The following is a 21,093-nucleotide window of genomic DNA, read 5'->3' as shown; positions in this document are numbered from 1 at the left end:
AATTGATGATTGGTGGTTGCTAAGGCAATTGTTAGGTTATTTTACACCTAGAAATCATTCACCCATTAGAATGGGGCTAAAGGGAAGGGTATTCTTGAATTGATTTTGTGACTAGAGTAGTTATGACTTATTGAGCATTCTAATTGCTAGACATTGAGCATTCCGAGGCTTTACAGAAGGGGAAGGCTATAACGGAGTGATTCGCATTGTTCCAACTCTACGGTTGAGGTAGGTTATGGTCTACTTGAGTTAGACATTAATTAGTTGATTGTATATGTTGTGAAATCGATAGGAGAAAGCATGTATCGTCTTCAAACATGATGTGTGTGTGGTTGAACTCCTATACGCAATTGATTGAGTGACTGTGTAGGCTTCGTGCCACTATTCATTGTGTTGGAACCTACAATTTGATGTTGTTGTGGTGAGAAGTTAATAAGATTTTCTCGGTGAAATTAGGATACAAAATGATGATTCGATTATTGAAAATAAGAGGACAGGAAATACTAATGTATATATATATATATATATATATATATATATATATATATATATATATATATATATATATATATATATATATATTTATATATATAAAGGAACATTTGATTGGGGGTGAGGATGTGACCTAGATTATGAGCTCGTGGTTCGAGGTTTATTTCGAAAATTAGTGGTACCTTATGTGGATCCGCGTTTGAGGTTCCTTTCGGGGTGGAGCATTTATGGCTCAAGTCCGATGAGTATCCAGAACGAGTGGTACATGGACACCATGGGTCCCCTGCAGGTTATGACTACTGAGCAATGACATCAGTTAGCATGTGTGTACAATGTGTATATGGTTATTGTTGGTAGACTAGTTCCATTGTTGGCTTCCGTTGATTTGATTCTTGATATCATTGGGTGACTTGATTGTTATATCCTTGGTCGACTTGTTGTTGGGTTATTGATTATGTATTATTGACTGGCTTGTCTATTTTATTGGTTTTATGATGTATGCATGATACTAATCTTGGTCGGCCTATGATATCTACCGGTACATAGTGTTTGTACTGATACTACCTTGCTGCATTCTTTTGAGTGCAGATTGTGATCTAGAGACTGCTACCCGACCTCATATCTAGCGTAGAGGCCATTTCCTGACAGATTTAGGGTGAGCTTCTATCCATGATAGGCGACCCGAAGATCTTCTTTTATGATTTCTATTTCTATTTCGAACATTATTTGTTATTTGTTTAGACAGATTACATTCCTTAGACATGTTCTAGATTAGAGTCCTTGTATGATGACTTTTGAATTTTGGGGTTTGTAATAGTTAGGACTTCGCATTTACTTCATTATTTTATGGCATGACTAGATTTTGATTATCTTGTGCTTGAATGGGTAATAAGCTATATTAAACTGGTTAATGTAAAAATGGACTTGAATGAATAGATGACTTACGTGTTGGTTCGCCCACTAGGAGTTAGTGTGGGTGCATGTCATGGTGGGTTAGGTCGTGACAAAATAATACTGAAGCTACGCGATGACAAACCGAAATAGTACCTATGATAATTGTATCCGAAGCTTCTGCCATTGATCTGTCAGGGAAAGCATAATAATGAACTCGTCCGCTCTCAGACTGTGTGCCCTGCCGAGCTGATGAACACCTCTCCCAGACTGATAACCACCCCTCCTAGGCTCCGAACCACCTCTACCTGAAGATCCACCTCGAGTAACTGATGGTGCTGGAGCCCTGGGAGTCTGAAATTAAGAGCTTTGCTGAGCTCCACTCTGTTTGGGTCTAGGACACTCTCTCGCGATATGTCTTGAGTCACCACACTCAAAGCAACCTCTGAGCCACCAGGGTTGTGTCATAGAAACAGAAAAACCAGAATATCCTCCACGGTCTGAGGGTCGAGGCTAAGAACCTCAACAAGTCTGTCCAGAACTAAATCCACTTTGCCCAGAAGGGCCACTAACTGAAATTTGTACAGCTGACTAAATGCGGCGGCCAGAATGATGCTGATGAATCTTGCCCAAATGGCCCCCACCCCTAGAAGACGAGCCACTAAAATTGTCGAACCGGCGACTCCTCTTGTCATCACTCCCACCATGAGCCTGAATTCTCACAGACTATACCTTGGCATCATGATTAACCACAGAATACAACGAAGACCCAGAAGCCACTAGTTGTAAGGTCGCTAGTTTCAATGGAAGCACTAACCCCTCAACGAACATCCTCACTCTTTTAGCCTTGGTGGGGAGTAACTGAACTGCATAACGAGCCAAGGAATGAAATCTTGACTCATACTCTAAGACTGACATCCCTCTCTACCTCTAGAATGTTGAACTCATCTCTCTGCCTAACTCTAAAAGTTCGGGGAACGTACTTCTCCAGAAACACTTGGTTGAACCATAATCTACTCCATGCGACTCTATCACACTCAACTTGTGAAGCTTCTTATAATTATGAATGATGAATTCATAAGCATCCTCTCCAGAGGTACCATAAAGTTCCTACGGCTTCATCTTGGTAAACCTCACAAACAGATCCTTCTTCTCATGAGTCATAGTTGGGCCAGCAACAGAAGTAGAAGCACAAGCAGGCGGTGGAATCTCATCAATACGGGGTGCCATAGCTATGGCAGGCTGTGCCTCGTGGGTCTGGCACCGCCTGGGTCAACCCCTTAAGAAGACTAAAGATGGGAACTATGATATCCTGTAGTACAGGTGTGGAAATAAACTCTGGTTGATATTACACCCTGTAGTTTCATATGTTGAGATTCAAGCTACCTTTCAGGAAGTATGAGAGATTATAAGTGTTCATCTTATGGTTACGAGGGTTTGAGTTCATATAATAAGCTATTGAAGGATTGGAGGACAAGCAATTTAAGGAAATTAAGTTTGTTGGGACTTTGGAAAAATTATGAAGGGCAATTTTGGCTCAACTTGGAGGAAGAATATATTTTAGTATATGAGAAGTTTTGAGGCAAAGAAAAAGTCTAAGGTGAAGTTCAGGAAGTCTAGTTTCCAAAGTAACAAATCGCTCATCGATATGGCATCGGAATAAGGAGATATGGACGTTACAAGTCTGGCTGGAAGGCCAGGAAATTGCTCTGCTCAAACGCGCCTAATAGTGGCGCGAACGAGCTGAAATATCTTAAGGCGGTGGAGACCGACTCTACGCGAACGTGCCTCAAGGTGGCACGATCGCGTAGGGTAAATTTTGAGTCGGTGAGACCAGACTCTAAGAGCACTATATAAAGGGGCTTAACCCCTCATTTTCCTTCCAACACACCCCAAACACTTCCCAAAACCTTTGGAGAGTTCTCCCAACCTTCACCCATAACATTTTACCGCGAATTAAGTGAAATTTTCGGATTTAGGTCCGGATAGCGTATAGTTGTAATTATAATATCGTGTTGCGGTGGAATTTGGCTTGGATTCAAGGTGGTAATTGAAGATATTGCAGTTCTAGTGGGTAAAAGGTATGAACCTTCCCTTATAAATATTGATTTAAGCTTATTTACGGAGGAAACGTTATTAAATAATCAGATAACAAATTTATGGGTTGAGAAATTTGGAAAACATCGTGTGAGATGCTTATGGAATATATTGGTATTGATTATATTGTTGTTGATGTTTGTATTGTTGTTGTTGTTGTTGGTTGCTGGATTGTGATTTCGGGCTAGGCATATAAATAGGGGAGATGTTGCCCGAATTTCGGTAGATTTTAAATAGATTTTAATTGAAGGCTTAAGAAAAGTGTATAATGGTGAGCCTAATAATAGTATGAATGGTCTTATATGTAGATTACGAGACTACGAACAATCGTAACTAGATTGCAAGACAGGAGGTAGGTTGGAAAGTCGAAAATTAGGCTTCCAGGTATGTTAAGGCTAAGCCCTTCTTTCTTAAGGCATGATTCCTTTGTTGTGAACCTATACATGATATCTTCAGTAACCCGGTTTCTAAAAGTACCAAAGCTTACAGTTCCCGATGTTCTTGTGATATCCTTGAACTGGTTGCATGGCTATTGATGTTATTCATTGATGTTGATGTCATCTTATGACTTTGTTCCTTCAAGGTGAGATGTGTTCATGATGATGGTTCCATAATAATAATCCAAGGAGTGTAGGAACATGTTCTTAAGGAATGTTTTATCGGACATGAATAGAGTGCTAGTAAAGGATCCCTAATGAGGTATTTAATGTTCGAAGAGAGGTTTATGTGGTATCTTAGGATTTGGTTATAGTCTAGTCAAGCGAGAAGAAGTACTAATGGCCTGAGCTGTGCTTATAAGTCTTATGTGATTATGTAGACCCTACAGGTTAAGTGATGACCACGGGAAGTGCATAGAGATTTCTTGTAGAAGCTTGGTTATGATGTTTATTATAATTACCACTGGTCTACAACCAGTCGGGTAGACGTTACCATGGGGCTACGGCGGGTTGGGCAGATATGTATTTACCATCATGCTACGGCTGGTTGGGCAGTTATTACCACCAAGCTACAGCCGGTTCGGCAGTTATTACCACCAAGCTACAGCCGGTTCGACAGTTACCACTGATTAGTCAGGCAGTTGCACTCTACCGTCGGGGGATAATCGGACGGGCAGTTATTACCACCATGCTACAACCGGTCGGGCAGTAACCACTGATCAGTTAAGCAGTTAGCACAGGACAGTAAGTAAGTTAGCGACACAGTATTGTAAATAGATGTAGTTAAAGATATGAGAGTATTAAGAGACGTGCGTACTAGATTCTTATCGGTAAGTCAAAAGTGTCAGGTTGATTCTTATCCTCTTTCTTTGCAGCATATGTTGATTACATTACATTTCTGCCTTACATACTCGATACATTATTCGTACTGACATCCTTTCTTGTGGACGCTGCGTTCATGCTCGCAGGTGTAGACAGACGGGACAAGGATCTTCCGTATTAGGCTACTTTCAGGTACCAGTCTCCATTGGTGGGCTCTACTTCTTCCTGGATCATTAACGAGTCTGGGTTGTATATGTATTTTGTGTTAAGGGTATGTCGGGGACCCTGTCCCAACTTATGTACTTCAGTCATGTCCCTAGAGGCTTTGTAGATAGATTCCTATGTACAGCTCAGTTATGTTTTGTTAGTGGACTTGTTGTTGTCGCAGGCCCATTATACATATATGTATGCATTACATTATATTCATAGTTAGCCTTCTTGGCCCTATTTTTCCGTTTGAGACATAGAGGATTCGGGTTCTAAGTTGGTTCGCTCGGTTTTCGTAGGGTGCCGAGTGCCAGTCACGCCTCACCGAGGTTGGGGTGTGATAGCTGAACCTGGGTTGGTCCCAGTCATCCTCCTCCATGGGATCATCATGTGCTGAATCACTGGCTGAAGCGATAAAGATCAAGCTCGGGCCTTGCCAGCCACAGGTGCTCTACCCAGAGCTGGTGTTGCCCCACGACCTCTACGTCTACCATGACTTCTAGCTCAGCCTCGGCCTCTGGCTGCAGGTACTGGCACCTCATCTCTCGCGACTGTTGTTCGTGCCCTCACCATATATGAGAGAATAGAAATATAAGTAAGATACCAATTTGAATCGCCTAGATACCAATTTGAATAAAGTAGCACGAAAGGAGTGAAGAAAATGAAAATTTCCTAAATGTCTTATAGCCACTCGCAAATAAGTACGGAGCTCATCGTACTGATCTGCAAAGCTCTACTAGACATTGCTCTTGTACTTGTATGATTGATGAACCTAGGGCTCTAATACCAACTTGTCATGATCCAACACGTGGCTTGTGAGGGCACCCGCACTATCCCTCCTGGTGGGCAAACCCTTCTCTTATAATATGTCATTAAATCAAGAAGTACGAAAGTGTAAGTAGAAGTAACCAAGTCACAATAGTTATATATAATAATGTAAGTGTGGAAGTAATAAAATACTACAACCCCAAGGATTTAGACTGAAACTCGTACAAGATCAACTAGCACTAATACAATGTCTGAATAATAGAGCAAGTCTTATAAATACAAGATAATAACTGTTTGAGAATCAAGTAGATAGTTACAAAGGGAAAGAAATCTGGGCTGCAGGATCTGGCAGTGGCTCACCCTGAATCTCCAACAACAAGGCCTCAGAATCACTCGCAAGGTGGAGAAGTAGAACCAGTGACGAACTCTTCACTTAAGAAAAGTGAAACAAAAGTAGTATGAGTATAAACACACGTACTCGTAGGCATCATAGGCCGAAAATGATTAGTTCACGTGTATAAATAGACAAAAATTAAATGGTAGAATAGACAAGCAATCAAGTACAACCATAAAACATGTTCAACATATATAAGATCAGATGAAGGGTATGAAATGCCAAGTAAATAGTCAAGAATAGATGAATGAATGTAGATGCAATTCAATGCACTGGCCAACTTTCCATATCCGTACACACATTCTAAGGGAAATGCCTCAAATCCATGACCCATGGGGGACCTGTGAAGTCCATGTACCCTCATTCCGGCAACTGACCTCGGACAGGAGCACTCTCTCGCTCTGATAAATAACCTCATATCACGAGCTCTTATCTCACTTCGATAAAGACCTTGGATCACGAGCTCTCATCTCTCTTTTACGCTCCCCGACAAAGACCTCAGAGGCTCCACTCTCTCACTTATCATCATTACGAATCACAATCATTTCAATCAACCATAAGGAATATGGAATGCATGATACCAACCTCAACAACCAAACACATCATAATCTCAACTAATACTTTCCATGAAATATATATCAAGACTCAATTCATCAACATTTGCCTTTCTTTCCATGAGATAAGTTAGATATCAAGAGACAGAGATGAATATAATCAGTTCACAAGTATAACAAACATGGGGACAAGTCCACATAACAACATCCATACTAAACCATTGGATTTATTACCACCACCATGCCTGAAGGCCAATCTTTCTTTCCCCGTCAACAACTACTATCTACATACATTTCGCTAATCGGACTCTACTCTAAACATAAGTAAGTCGTAACCAGCCTTGATGACAAACATGTGTCACTAGCTAATCCAGTTGAGGTTTCCCCTTCTGGATCACCTCGGAATGGTCAAAGTCTATCAAATATTTATTTCACATAGATTATGAGTCTAAGGACATCCATATCAAAATATTTTTAAACGATTCAAAAATCATAAGGGAAAAATCATAGATTTAAAAGAAATTAGATTACCCAAAGTATAAATAGTCATAATTTGAAGTTTCAAGCAATTCCAACCCAAAATGAGCTTTAATTTCATCAATGATCAAAAAACCCCAATTTTGGAGAAAACCCCTAATTCCCACAATAAGATTCTTGTGTGGGTGAAACTAAATTGATTGGTCCAGATGTGATCCAGCAAGCAGTCGATAAGGTGAAACTCATTCGGGAGCGGTTATTAGACCCCCAGAGTAGACAGAAATCATATGCAGATAAACGACGTCGACCTTTAGAGTTCCAGATTGGTGACTGGGTATTTCTGAAAGTGTCGCCTATGAAGGGTGTAATGAGATTCGGCAGAAAAGGAAAGCTCAGTCCGCGATATGTTGGGCCTTATCAGATTGTTCGAATGATAGGCGAGGTCGCCTACGAGTTAGACTTACCATCCGATCTGGAAGCAGTACATCCGGTATTTCATGTATCAATGCTCCGTAAGTGTATTGGTGATCCTTCCAGAATATTTCCCACAGAAGATATCCAGGTAACTTAGGAGCTATCCTACGAAGAACAGCCTGTAGCCATTTTGGATCGTCAGGTGAGGAGACTACGTACCAAAGATTTGCCTTCTGTTAAGGTCTTGTGGCGGAACAATAACCGAGAAGAAATGACATGGGAAGCGGAGGACGAGATGAAAAAGAAGTATCCTCACTTGTTTCCTATGCCTACAGGTAATCAAAATTTCTTAATTGGTTATACTAATTGGTGGATGAATTACATGAACTGTCTCTGAAAAGAAACTCCGCTGAAATGTTTGTAAAACCCTATAAGGCTAGTTTAGCATTCGAGGACGAATGTTCTAAAGGGGGGGAGGATGTTATAACCCTTATTTTGCATATTCGGAAAAATTTGAAATAATTGTGACTAGTAAGAGATAAGGAAATATTTTGATTCTATTTAATATATGTTGTTCATGAAAAATATTGATGCGGAAATATGGAGGAAGGCTAAGGACAAAATTTGAATTTTGGAAATTAGTTTCATGAATTATAAATATTAACCATTAGTGAGTGGGCTTGGAAAAAAAAAAAAAAAGCCCAAGAGGTGGCCGGCCATAGGACATGGGCCAAGGCCCAAGTGGAATTAAATCCATGAATAAATAAGAGCAGACCTATCATTATTCATCATTTCTAGAACATTCAAGAGAAAGAAACTTGAGAGCTCAAGAGAAAGGCCATTCGGCCAAGAGCAAGAAAAGGAAAAAAATTTGAAGTCTTCCATCTTTGATCCAAAAATTTATTTCTTCTTGTATTTCTACTAATTCAAAGACCCTTTTCAACGTGGTATAATTTTTGAAGCAAGAAAATTACTTTGGTGACAAGTGTAAAAATTCTACACAAGTGGAAAAATTGAAGAAAAGGTAAGAATTTCTATTCTTTTACATGTTATGGAAGATTTATATATGTTATAGTGAGTAGAATTGAATGAAAATCATGGAATTGTTATGTGTTGTGTGTGGGCCGTGTGGTGTAAATTGGTGGAGGAAGGATGAATTAATTTATTTAGTATTTCTAGTTGTGTCGTTGTGGACCTTATGATGTAAATGAAAGACTAATGGTTCAAGTTGGCATGGAAATTTGTTGTAGGTTGTTGTAGGAAATTATGTGATTTTAATATGGTTTTCATGTAATTATGGAAGTGGAGTTGTTAAAGTGTGAATTGTTGTTGTTGTTGATGAATTTGGATGAAGATAATGCGACGTTGTAGTCTTGTTGCATTTGTGGAGATTTCGGATGGAATATGTGTTGGTGGGGTTGTTTGAATATTGTATAGATTGTTTGAAATGTTCTTGAATTGTGTTTGAATGACCTTGGATTAGTAATGAATATGTGAGCGTTGATATTGGCTTCAATGTACGTAGTTGAATTGAATGTGATAAGCTACGTAAAGGAGAAGGTTACTAATGTTAGAATGCAATTTAAATTGATTCTTGATGTTATTAGTATGGTTGTTGGTATTGTTGGTATGGTTGTTCATGAATTTGGCCGAGTTAAATTCTCAGGGATGTTGAATTTACAGGGGAGATGCTGCTGATATTTCTGTAGACAAGTACTAGTTAGAATTGAATTTCTAAGTACTTGTAGCTAATGTTTGGTAATTGATAACGTTATTGTAGATATTGGAGAGCCCGAGACTTGAGTCGGGATTTGGTTAGCGAGCGATCGAGGTATGTAAAGGCTACCTTTCCTTCTTTTGGCATGACCTTTATAAAATGAACAAATAACGTATATGTATGCTTCTAAAGAAAATCTCATTCTTAGAGCCACTAGGATGGCTAATATCTTTAACTTCCATAAGCTATTCCATATGGCTTGATACGTAATTATGATGTTCGAAGATTCTAGTTGATATGACTAAAGTCGTGGATATATACTTTGATACGTACATATGATTCTAAAGGCTCTATTTGATTTGGTTCATAAGAACATTTGGAATTTATCCAATATAATTGTTACTTAAATTTCCAAAGATGGCTTACGAAATGTTCTTAGAAAGTTCTGTACTTCAAAAGCTCGCAACTTTCTTATACTAATTCCGATTGACCCGAAACTTGTTTATGAGCCTTCAGATGTCGGTAAATATATTTGTCCATGGAGTTTTGAAATTTATTTATTTATATGCACATGGTTTCCTCACTACTCTGCTCGTGCATACTACTATGATATCGTTCGCCGGATCCCGGGCCAGTTTTGTGATCGTGCGCACTATGTTATATTCGGCAGTATGATGTGTTACATGGCATATGATGCGTTTTGATGTTGTGATATTTTATGATGATACGATATGTTCGGGGATTGTACGGAGATTTGAAACCTTCTGGAGTATGATGTGTTGTGGCGCCAGCGTCGGAGTGGCGACCACGTTCCTGAGCCCTATGCATGATTTTATTTTCATAATTTATGTTTTCAGAAAAGGTTTTGATATACTAACTCCGTATCCATTTTCCATACTCCTTATTTCAGTTCTGATTTGGATTACTGTATTTCATGCTTTATATACTCAGTACATATTTCGTACTGACCCCCTTTCTTCGGGGGCTGCGTTTCATGCCCGCAGGTACAGACGTTTGTTCTGGTGACCCGCCAGTGTAGGACACTTATTCTGCTATTCGGAGTACTCCTTTGATCCGGAGCTCATATTTTTGGTACATATCTTTTGTTATACATGTTTCTGTATATATGACTATTTGGGGTACGGCGGGGCCCTGTCCCGTCATATGTTTCTGTTATGGTTTGTACAGTCCTGTAGACATATATGTGGGTCATGGGTCGTGTGTGTTCGGTTATGTCCGTGGCCGAAACGGCCCATATGGTTGTATATGTATGTATATTCGGGCGATGTGTATTCCGCCAGCTTGCCGGCTTTTGTATGATATTTCAGTTACAGGTGACCGCTTAAGATGACGTCTGTTCTTGGTATCTGTGCAAAATAACATATGTTAAATTTGAATAAGTCTTTGATATGTCGATTTGGTAAGCGAATGGGTTTGGGTGTCCAAATAAGGCACCAGTCACGGCCCACGGGGCTGGGTCGTGACAAAAGTGGTATCAGAGCGGTTTGTCCTCGGAATGTCTACCGGCCGTGTCTAGTAGAGTCTTGTTTATCGGTGTGTTGTGCACCACATCTATAAACAAGAGGCTACAGGACATTTAGGATGTTACCTTTCATTGGATCTTAGATCGTGCGATAGAGCTGTACTATTAGGATGATCTCTTCTAGCTGATTGTAATGTTTACAGTGATGCCTCCGAAGAAGGTGACGGCTGCCCAGAAGGGCAAAGCAATAGCAGGAGAGACCAGCCAGATACAGAGGGTTACTCGGGCTCGTGTTCAGACTATGCCCGATATTGCGCCCAATTCAGCGGGTTCTGCTACACCATCGCTATTAGAACAGCCTGGAGCAGCAGCCGCTGCCACCATGATCAGGGGGCGGCTCCACCATTAGCTCCTGAGGCCCCAGCACCCGAACCTCCAGCTCCTCAGCCAGGGGCGGAGGACAGGGCGATGAAAGAGGCGGTACAGTTGTTGACGACATTAGTAGCAGGGAAGGCTCGCAGACGCGGGCTAAGGGGTGATGATGGTGACAGATGTGATAGTTTGAGGGTCCGTGATTTCATGACTTGTAATCCCCCAGAGTTCTACGGGTCTAAGCTCGAGGAGGACCCCCAGGATTTCATTCGACAGATGCAGCGTGCGCTGAGACTAGTCAGGGCTTCTGAGACTGAGTCTGTCGAGCTGGCTTCACACAGACTGCGGGATGTAGTGATTAATTGGTACGAGTCTTGGGAGCTGTCCAGAGGCGAGGATGCTCCTCCAGCTGTGTGGGACGAGTTTACAGCAGCTTTTCTCGGCCACTTTTTGCCTCCAGAGTTGCGGCGGGCGAGAGTTGACAGATTTCTACAGCTGAGGCAGAGAGGTAGGAGTGTCCGAGAGTACAACTTAGAGTTTGATTCTCTGGCCAGATATGCGCCCGCCATTATAGCCGATATGGCTGACAGGATGCACCGGTACGTGATGGGTTTGGATCATTACTTGGTCGATAGTTGTATGGCGATGGCATCGCAGACTGGTATGGACATTGCCCGGTTACAGGCATATGCGCAAGGAATGGAGGACCGGCACAGAGGGCGACAGCCCGATAGAGACCGTGACAAGAGACAGCCCAAGAGGGCTAGGTCAGCTGGTTATTCTGGGGAGTCTCGAGGCGGGCAGCCTCAGCAGCAGTATAGCAGATATCCCCCTCAGTCAGGCCGGAGTACACATCCACAGTCTACAGGCAGATGATTTGATGGTGCAAGGCATTCAGGAGCAGGCTAGAGCTCCAGAACTTCAGGTTCGCAGGTGAGCAGGGGTTCCAGCCAGGCGAGGCCACCTATGCCTCGATGTTCTTAATGTGGGAGGTCCCACCCAAGAAAGTGTTATTGAGCTACGAGGGCCTGTTTTTCTTGTGGCCGCCAGGGCCATATTATGAGAGATTGTCCGTTGGCAGGTGGTTCTGGTGGTGCAGCTCAGCCGACGGGATCAGCTGCTGGTTCATCTTCCACTCCTGTTGCTATGCGCCCTATGGGGTGGGGTACGGTAGAGGCCGTGGTGGGGTTTCTGATTCTAGCGGTCCTTCGAACCGCATATATGCCTTGGCTAGCCGCCAGGATCAGGAGGCGTTGCCAAATGTAGTCACAGGTACATTATTGGTCTTCTCTCGAGCCGTATATGCATTGATTGATCTAGGTTCTACTTTATCATACATTTCTCCCCTCGTTGCTAGTAAAATTGGGATAACACCTGAACCTATAGAGCCGTTCGAGGTAGCTACGCCGGTTGGGGATTTTATTATAGCGAGGCAGGTATATAAGGATTGTACTGTAATTTTATGTGGCCGTTGCACTAAGGCCGATTTGGTAGAATTAGATATGATGGAATTCGATATTATCATGGGTATGGATTGGTTAGCCTCTTGTTATGCTAATGTTGACTGTTAGAAAAAGGTAGTTCGCTTCTAGTTTCCAGGGGAACCAATTATATAATGTGCAGGAAATACAGCATCGCCGAGGGGTAAGTTTATTTCATACCTCAAGGCTAGGAAGATGTTTCAGAAAGGGTATATTTATCATCTAGTTCGTGTGCATGATACTAAAGCAGAAACACCTACTCTCCAGTCAGTTCCGGTTGTTAATGAATTTTCAGATGTATTTCCGGACGAGCTTCCAGGTCTTCCAACTGAACGGGAGATCGAGTTCACGATAGATGTGCTTCAAGATACTCAGCCCATATCTATTCCTCCTTACAGAATGGCACCTGCAGAATTGAAAGAATTGAAAGAGCAGCTGAAAGATCTATTAGAAAAAGGCTTCATCAGACCTAGTACGTCGCCCTGGGGAGCACCAGTATTGTTTGTAAGAAAGAAAGACGGGTCGTTGCAGATGTGCATTGATTACAGACAGCTGAATAAGGTGACTATAAAGAATAAATATCCCCTACCCCCGGATTGATGATTTATTTGATCAGTTGCAGGGTGCTAAATATTTTTCGAAGATAGATTTGCGTTCAGGCAATCATCAGGTGCGGGTACGAGAGACAGATATTTCAAAGACTTCTTTCAGGACCCGATACGGGCATTACGAGTTCAGGGTGATGTCTTTTGGGCTAACTAATGCTCCAGCAGTGTTCATGGATTTGATGAATCGAGTATTCAGACCGGTTTTAGACATATTTGTGATCGTATTTATTGATGACATTCTGGTTTATTCACGATCAGCAGAGGAGCATTCGGATCATCTGAGGACAGTACTTGGCACACTTCGGCAACAAAAATTATATGCTAAGTTCTCCAAATTTGAATTCTGGTTGACTTCAGTGGCATTTTTAGGGCATGTTGTCGGAGTAGATGGTATTCGGGTTGATACACAGAAGATCGAAGCTGTAAAGAATTGGCCCAGGCCCACGACACCGACAGAGGTACGCAGTTTTCTGGGATTGGCCGGATATTACAGGATATTTGTGGAGAATTTTTCTTCGATTGCAGCACCATTAACGAAACTAACTCAGAAGGCAGCAAAATTTTAGTGGACCGATGCTTGTGAACGCAGCTTCCAGTTGCTGAAGGAAAAATTGATTACAGCTCCGGTTCTAACTCTTCCAGAGGGGTCAGACGGGTATGTTATTTATTGTGATGCTTCCGGCATTGGGATAGGTTGTGTATTACTGCAGCATGGTCGCGTTATAGCCTATGCTTCCCGGCAGCTCAGACCGCACGAGAGAAATTATCCTACTCATGATCTGGAATTAGCAGCGGTAATTCATGCTTTGAAGATATGGCGGCATTACTTATATGGGGTTCATGTTGATATTTATACGGATCACAAAAGCCTTCAGTACATTTTTAAGCAAAAGGAGCTGAATTTGCGGCAAAGGAGATGGCTCGAATTGTTGAAAGATTATGATGTTGACATTTTATACCAACCGGGAAAAGCCAATGTTGTAGCAGATGCACTTAGCCGCAAGTCTATGGGAAATTTGACTGAAGTGCAGCCAGAAAGGAAAGAATTAGTTCGTGAAATTCATCAGCTAGCCAGTCTTGGAGTCCGTTTGGCCGATTCTGGAAATATTGGGTTTTCTGTCCGAGAAGTTGCTGAATCGTCTATTATGGAAGAAGTAAAACGACGTCAGTTCGAGGATCCTATTCTGGTACAGTACATAGACACGGCCCTTGACAAGGAGAAGACCCGATTTGAGATTTCACGTGACGGGGTATTACTATATGGAGGCAGGTTATGTGTACCTGACGTTGCAGGACTGCGGTGAAAGATTATGGGAGAGGCACATTATGCTCGGTATTCTGTTCATCCGGGATCCACAAAAATGTACCATGATCTCATATGTTTATATTGGTGGGACGGTATGAAAAGAGACATTGCAGAGTTCGTTGCTTAGTGTCCAAATTGCCAACAGGTTAAGATCGAGCATCAGAAGCCCGGTGGATTGTTACAGGAAATGGAAATTCCAGCTTGGAAATGGAAAATAATTAATATGGATTTCATTACAGGTTTACCACGCACTCCACAAAGGTACGATTCTATGTGGGTTATTGTTGATAGGCTGACAAAATCAGCCCATTTTCTTCCGGTCAGGACCACCTATTCGGCTGAGGATTATGCCCGGTTGTATATTAAAGAGATAGTAAGGCTTCACGGAGTTCCTACATCTATTATATCCGACAGAGGTGCACAGTTTACAGCTAACTTCTGGAGATCGTTTCAGGACGGATTAGGGACTCAGGTGAGTCTAGTACAACATACCATCCTCAGTCTGACGGACAGGCCGAGCGTACTATTTAGACGCTAGAAGATATGCTACGGGCCTGTGTTATTGATTTCAGAGGTAGTTGGAATGATCATTTGCCGCTTATTGAATTTGCTTATAATAATAGCTATCATTCCAGTATCCAGATGGCACCGTATGAAGCCCTATATGACAGAAAATGCAGGTCTCTGATTGGTTGGTTCGATGTGGGTGAAACTAAATTGATTGGTCCAAATGTGGTCCAGCAAGCAGTCGATAAGGTGAAAGTCATTCGGGAGCGGTTATTAGCAGCCCAGAGTCAACATAAATCATATGCAGATAAACAGCATCGACCTTTAGAATTCAAGATTGGTGACTGGGTATTTCTGAAAGTGTCGCCTATGAAGGGTGTAATGAGATTCGGCAGAAAAGGAAAGCTCAGTCTGCGATATATTGGGCCTTATCAGATTGTTCGAAAGATAGGCGAGGTCGCCTACGAGTTAGACTTACCATCCGATCTGGAAGCAGTACATCTGGTATTTCATGTATTAATGCTCCGTAAGTGTATTGGTGATCCTTCCATAATATTTCCCACAGAAGATATCCAGGTAACTGAGGAGCGATCCTACGAAGAACAGCCTGTAGCCATTTTGGATCGTCAGGTGAGGAGACTACGTACCAAAGATGTGCCTTCTGTTAAGGTCTTGTGGCGGAACAATAACCGAGAAGAAATGACATAGGAAGCGGAGGACGAGATGAAGAAGAAGTATCCTCACTTGTTTCCTATGCCTACAGGTAATCTAAATTTCTTAATTAGTTATACTAATTGGTGGATGAATTACATGAACTGTCTCTAAAAAGAAACTCCGCCGAAGTGTTTGTAAAACACCATAAGGCTAGTTCAACATTCGAGGACGAATGTTCTAAAGGGGGGGAGTATGTTATAACCCGTATTTTGCATATTCGGAAAAATTTGAAATAATTGTGACTAGTAAGAGATAAGAAAATATTTTGATTCTATTTAATATATGTTGTTCATGAAAAATATTGATGCGGAAATATGCAGGAAGGCTAAGGACAAAATTGGAATTTTGGAAATTAGTTTCATGAATTATAAATATTAACCATTAGTAAGTGGGCTTGGAAAAAAAAATCCCAAGAGGTGGCCGGCCATAGGACATGGGCCAAGGCCCAAGTGGAATTAAATCCATGAATAAATAAGAGAAGGCCTATCATTATTCATCATTTCTAGAACATTCAAGAGAAAGAAACTTGAGAGCTCAAGAGAAAGGCCATTCGGCCAAGAGCAAGAAAAGGAAAAAAAATTGAAGTCTTCCATCTTTGATCCAAAAATTTATTTCTTCTGGTATTTCTACTAATGCAAAGACCCTTTTCAACGTGGTATAATTTTTGAAGCAAGAAAATTACTTTGGTGACCAGTGTAAAAATTCTACTCAAGTGGAAAAATTGAAGAAAAGGTAAGAATTTCTATTCTTTTACATGTTATGGAAGATTTATATATGTTATAGTGAGTAGAATTGAATGAAAATCATGGAATTGTTATGTGTTGTGTGTGTGGCCGTGTGGTGTAAATTGGTGGAGGAAGGATGAATTAATTTTATTTAGTATGTTAGTTGTGTCGTTGTGGCCCTTATGATGTAAATGAAAGACTAATGGTTCAAGTTGGCATGGAAATTGGTTGTAGGTTGTTGTAGGAAATTATGTGATTTTAATATGGTTTTCATGTAATTATGGAAGTGGAGTTGTTAAAGTGTGAATTGTTGTTGTTGTTGATGAATTTTGATGAAGATAATGCAACGTTGTAGTCTTGTTGCATTTGTGGAGATTTCGGATGGCATATGTGTTGGTGGGGTTGTTTGAATATTGTATAGATTGTTTGAAATGTTCTTGAATTGTGTTTGAATGACCTTGGATTAGTAATGAATATATGAGCGTTGATATTGGCTTGAATGTACGTAGTTGAATTGAATGTGATAAGCTACGTAAAGGAGAAGGTTACTAATGTTAGAATGCAATTTAAATTGATTCTTGATGTTATTAGTATGGTTGTTGGTATTGTTGGTATGGTTGTTGATGAATTTTGCCGAGTTAAATTCTCGGGGATGTTGAATTTACTGGGGAGATGCTGCCGAAATTTCTGTAGACAAGTACTAGTTAGAATTGAATTTCTAAGTACTTGTAGCTAATGTTTGGTAATTGATAACGTTATTGTAGATATTGGAGAGCCCGAGACTTGAGTCGGGATTTGGTTAGCGAGCGATCGAGGTATGTAAAGCCTACCTTTCTTTCTTTTGGCATGACCTTTATAAAATGAACAAATAACGCATATGTATGCTTCTAAAGAAAATCTCATTCTTAGAGCCACTAGGATGGCTAATATCTTAGACTTCCATAAGCTATTCCATATGGCTTGATACGTAATTATGATGTTCGAAGATTCTAGTTGATATGACTAAAGTCGTGGATATATACTTTGATACTTACATATGATTCTAAAGGCTCTATTTGATTTGGTTCATAAGAACATTTTGAATTTATCCAATATAATTGTTACTTGAATTTCCAAATATGGCTTATGAAATGTTCTTAGAAAGTTCTGTACTTCAAAAGCTCGCAACTTTCTTATACTAATTCTGATTGACCCGAAACTTGTTTCTGAGCCTTCAGATGTCGATAAATATATTTGTCCATCGATTTTTGAAATTTATTTATTTATATGCACATGGTTTCCTCACTACTCTGCTCGTGCATACTACTATGATATCGTTCGCCGGATCCCGGGCCGGTTTTGTGATCGTGCGCACTATGTTATATTCGGCAGTATGATGTGTTACGGTTCCCGAGCTCCTCGCCATAGGGCCGGGTACCGCTTATATATGGCGTTATGATGTGACATGGCATATGATGCGTTTTGATGTTGTGATATGTTATGATGATACGATATGTTCGGGGATTGTACAGAGATTTGAAACCTTCTGGAGTATGATGTGTTGTGGCGCCAGCGTCGGAGTGGCGACCGCGTTCCTGAGCCCTATGCATGATTTTGTTTGCATGATTTATGTTTTCAGAAAAGGTTTTGATATACTAACTCTGTATTCATTTCCATACTCCTTATTTCAGTTCTGATTTGGATTACTGTATTTCATGTTTTACATACTCAGTACATATTTCGTACTGACGCCCTTTCTTCGGGGGCTGCGTTTCATGCTGTTACATCCGACATTTTTGTTTATTCAAAAAAAAATTCAAGATAAATTGACTTGTGATGAATAAGGCCACAATTGGACCTTACTTGGTATGAAGGTGTAGGTTATGCTTACAATGCTGTGGAATTACGAAAGGTGGCCAAGGGCGAAATTGGAATTTTGGAAACTTGCTCCATGAATTACAAAATTAGCCAACAATTTTGGGCTCAAAAAAATACGTGAAATGAGGCCCAATAAGGGAGCCCAACCGGCCATGCCATGAAAAATGGCCCAAGTCCATAAGTTAATTAAGTAATGTTATATAAGGATCCTTATCCAAAGAACATTCAAGAAAAATACAAGGCAAGAACAAAGAAAAAGAAATGGAGCATTTCGGGTAAGAGAGGGAAAAAGAAAAGAAAAAGAAAGGAAATTATTTTTGGAGCCCAATCCTTGAGTTTAAAATTCAATTCTTGTGGGAATACTACTAAGTGCAAAGTCCTCTACAACTTGGTACAATTAGTTTGGCAAGAGGACAAGTTTGGTGCCAAGTGAAAACTTGAAGAAAAGGTAAGAATTTTACCATTCCTATGCCATGAAATATATGTATGTATGTTGTAGTATGTGTGAATGAATGAAAAACATGAAAATTTTGTGTGTTGGGGTGATTGGAGTGTTGGCCGAATGCCTGTACATGTAGTACATGTCTTGGATTATTTGAATTCATGTTGTAATATGATAGAAATTGTATTAGAAATGAAAGTTGAATGAATTGGGTTGAATTGGAAAAAAATGTGGATGTTAGCCGTGGCTATGGAGGAATTTGAGATGGTGATAAATTGTTTTGTTTGATATGTTAGTTGTATGGTTATGATCCTTATAATTTAAATGATGTAAGTTTGCATTGATTTGGAAGTGTTGGAAGAATTATGGCATTGAAATTGGTTGTATGTCATTATGGGAAATTATGCGAATTTATATAGTTTTTGCATAATTGTGAAAGTAAGATCATAGGAGGTAAATTGATGTTGTTGTTAGTGAATTTGGAAAGAAACGATGTGAGTTAGTATGTTCGTAGTGATCGTAGACGCTTCGGATGGAATATGGAGAGCAACGAATCATTCGAACTCATTTATATTGTTTGGAATATTGTTGGTATGTGTTTGAATAATCTTGAATGGGTAAATGAATATGATAATGTTGATGTTGGTTTGACCTTGTAAAGTTTGTATGAAAGTTGTCATTTTATGTAGAAAGAAGATCATTGATGTTAGAACCTATTTCATTGTGAACTTTGACGTCGTTTGGTGTTGTTGGGTTGTTGTTGTTGAATGATCTGAGCCGAGTTAAATTCTCGGGGTGTCAGATTTATAGGGGAAATGCTGCCGAAATTTCGGTAGCCAAGTATAGCCCAAAGATTAAGATGTTAACTTTCATGAATAGTAACTGGTAAAAGTGACCATTTGCAGTTTTTGGACGAAACGGGAATTGAGATTTGACGAGCGTAAGACGCAATCCAGGTATGTAAAGCCTACCTTTCCTTCTTTTGGCATGTCCTAGTTATACTAGGTTAAGATCGGACCCTCGGGGATAATTCTGCTCTTGGAAATCCGAGTTTAGTTTTGGCCATTATTCAATAAGCGCAATTGAAACATATTCCTTATAATTGGTTGCAAGAATGTTCAAACCTTCATAACTTTTGCTATTGTGTCCGAATCTCTCCGAAACTTTCGTAGATGGCTTTATGGAGCCCAAAGTCTGTGATTTGTGTCCGCCGCCTCGATTTGACTCAAGGTGGACCCGCAAGCCCGGAGGCTTCCCTTATTTGGTTTGTTTGACCCATTTCCGTCCGATATGAAAAGTGATCGTTTGCCTAGGACTCAAAGGTCCGTTTGAAATTTCCTATACCATTATTGAACGTTTTGCACTATGAATGATATTAGATTTTCGGAAAATGACCTATGAATTGTTTTTCAAAGGTTTTGCAGTTTGGAACTTCGTAACTTCTATACATTAATTTTGATCGACCTGACTCCTACTCGGAGCCTTCTGGCGTCGGTATATGCCTATATGTAATTATGTGTCGAGTCCTGTAAATTATTTTAATATGCATATGGTCTCTGCACTACACCGTTCGTGCCATTCGTTATGATTTCGTTCGTCGGTACCCGGGTCGGCTTTGTGATCGTGCGCGCTATACCATATTCGGAAGTATGATGTGTTACGATTTCCGAGGCCTCGCCATAGGGCCGATTTCCGTCTATGGAGTTATGATGTGATGTGGCATTTGATATGTTCTGATGATCTGGTTTGTGAGTCTGTTTGGGGTGCCTAAGTACGGTGCCAGTCGCGGCCCACGGGGTTGGGTCGTGACAAAAGTGGTATCAGAGCGGTTAGTCCTCGGAATGTCTACAGGCCGTGTCTAGTAGAGTCTTGTTTATCGATGTGTTGTGCACCACATCTATAAACAGGAAACTACAGGGCATCTAGGATGTTACTCTTCTTTGAATCTTAGATCATGCGACAGAGCCAGCTGTAGGAAAATTAATTCCTTTCGACTAACTTTTAATTTCAGCCAAAGGACGGCATCGACAGAAGGCCAGGGCTGATGATATTGGAGGCCGCACAGAACTCAGGTAAGTAATGATATGAAAGGTGTGTGTCGGAGAAGTTATTTGAAGTGTGGTGGAAATATAAAGGTGAAAATCGAACAGAAAAGTAAACAGAAAAGTGCCTCTGATGCCGTTTGGGTTGGGCACGTGTGGTAAGTGTCGGCGATGTTATAATTCTTATTTGAAGTTATCAGCCCTGTGTGGCTGCAATACGACGTGATATGATATGTGTGTGTGTGTATATGTGTTGGCCCTGTGAGGCATGGTTGGTGTTTCTGGT

The sequence above is a fragment of the Lycium barbarum genome, chromosome 2, assembly GCF_019175385.1.
Source record: "Lycium barbarum isolate Lr01 chromosome 2, ASM1917538v2, whole genome shotgun sequence".
Classification (NCBI taxonomy): domain Eukaryota; kingdom Viridiplantae; phylum Streptophyta; class Magnoliopsida; order Solanales; family Solanaceae; genus Lycium; species Lycium barbarum.
The sequence above is the reverse complement of the archived record's forward strand: the minus strand, read 5'-3'. Positions refer to the sequence as shown.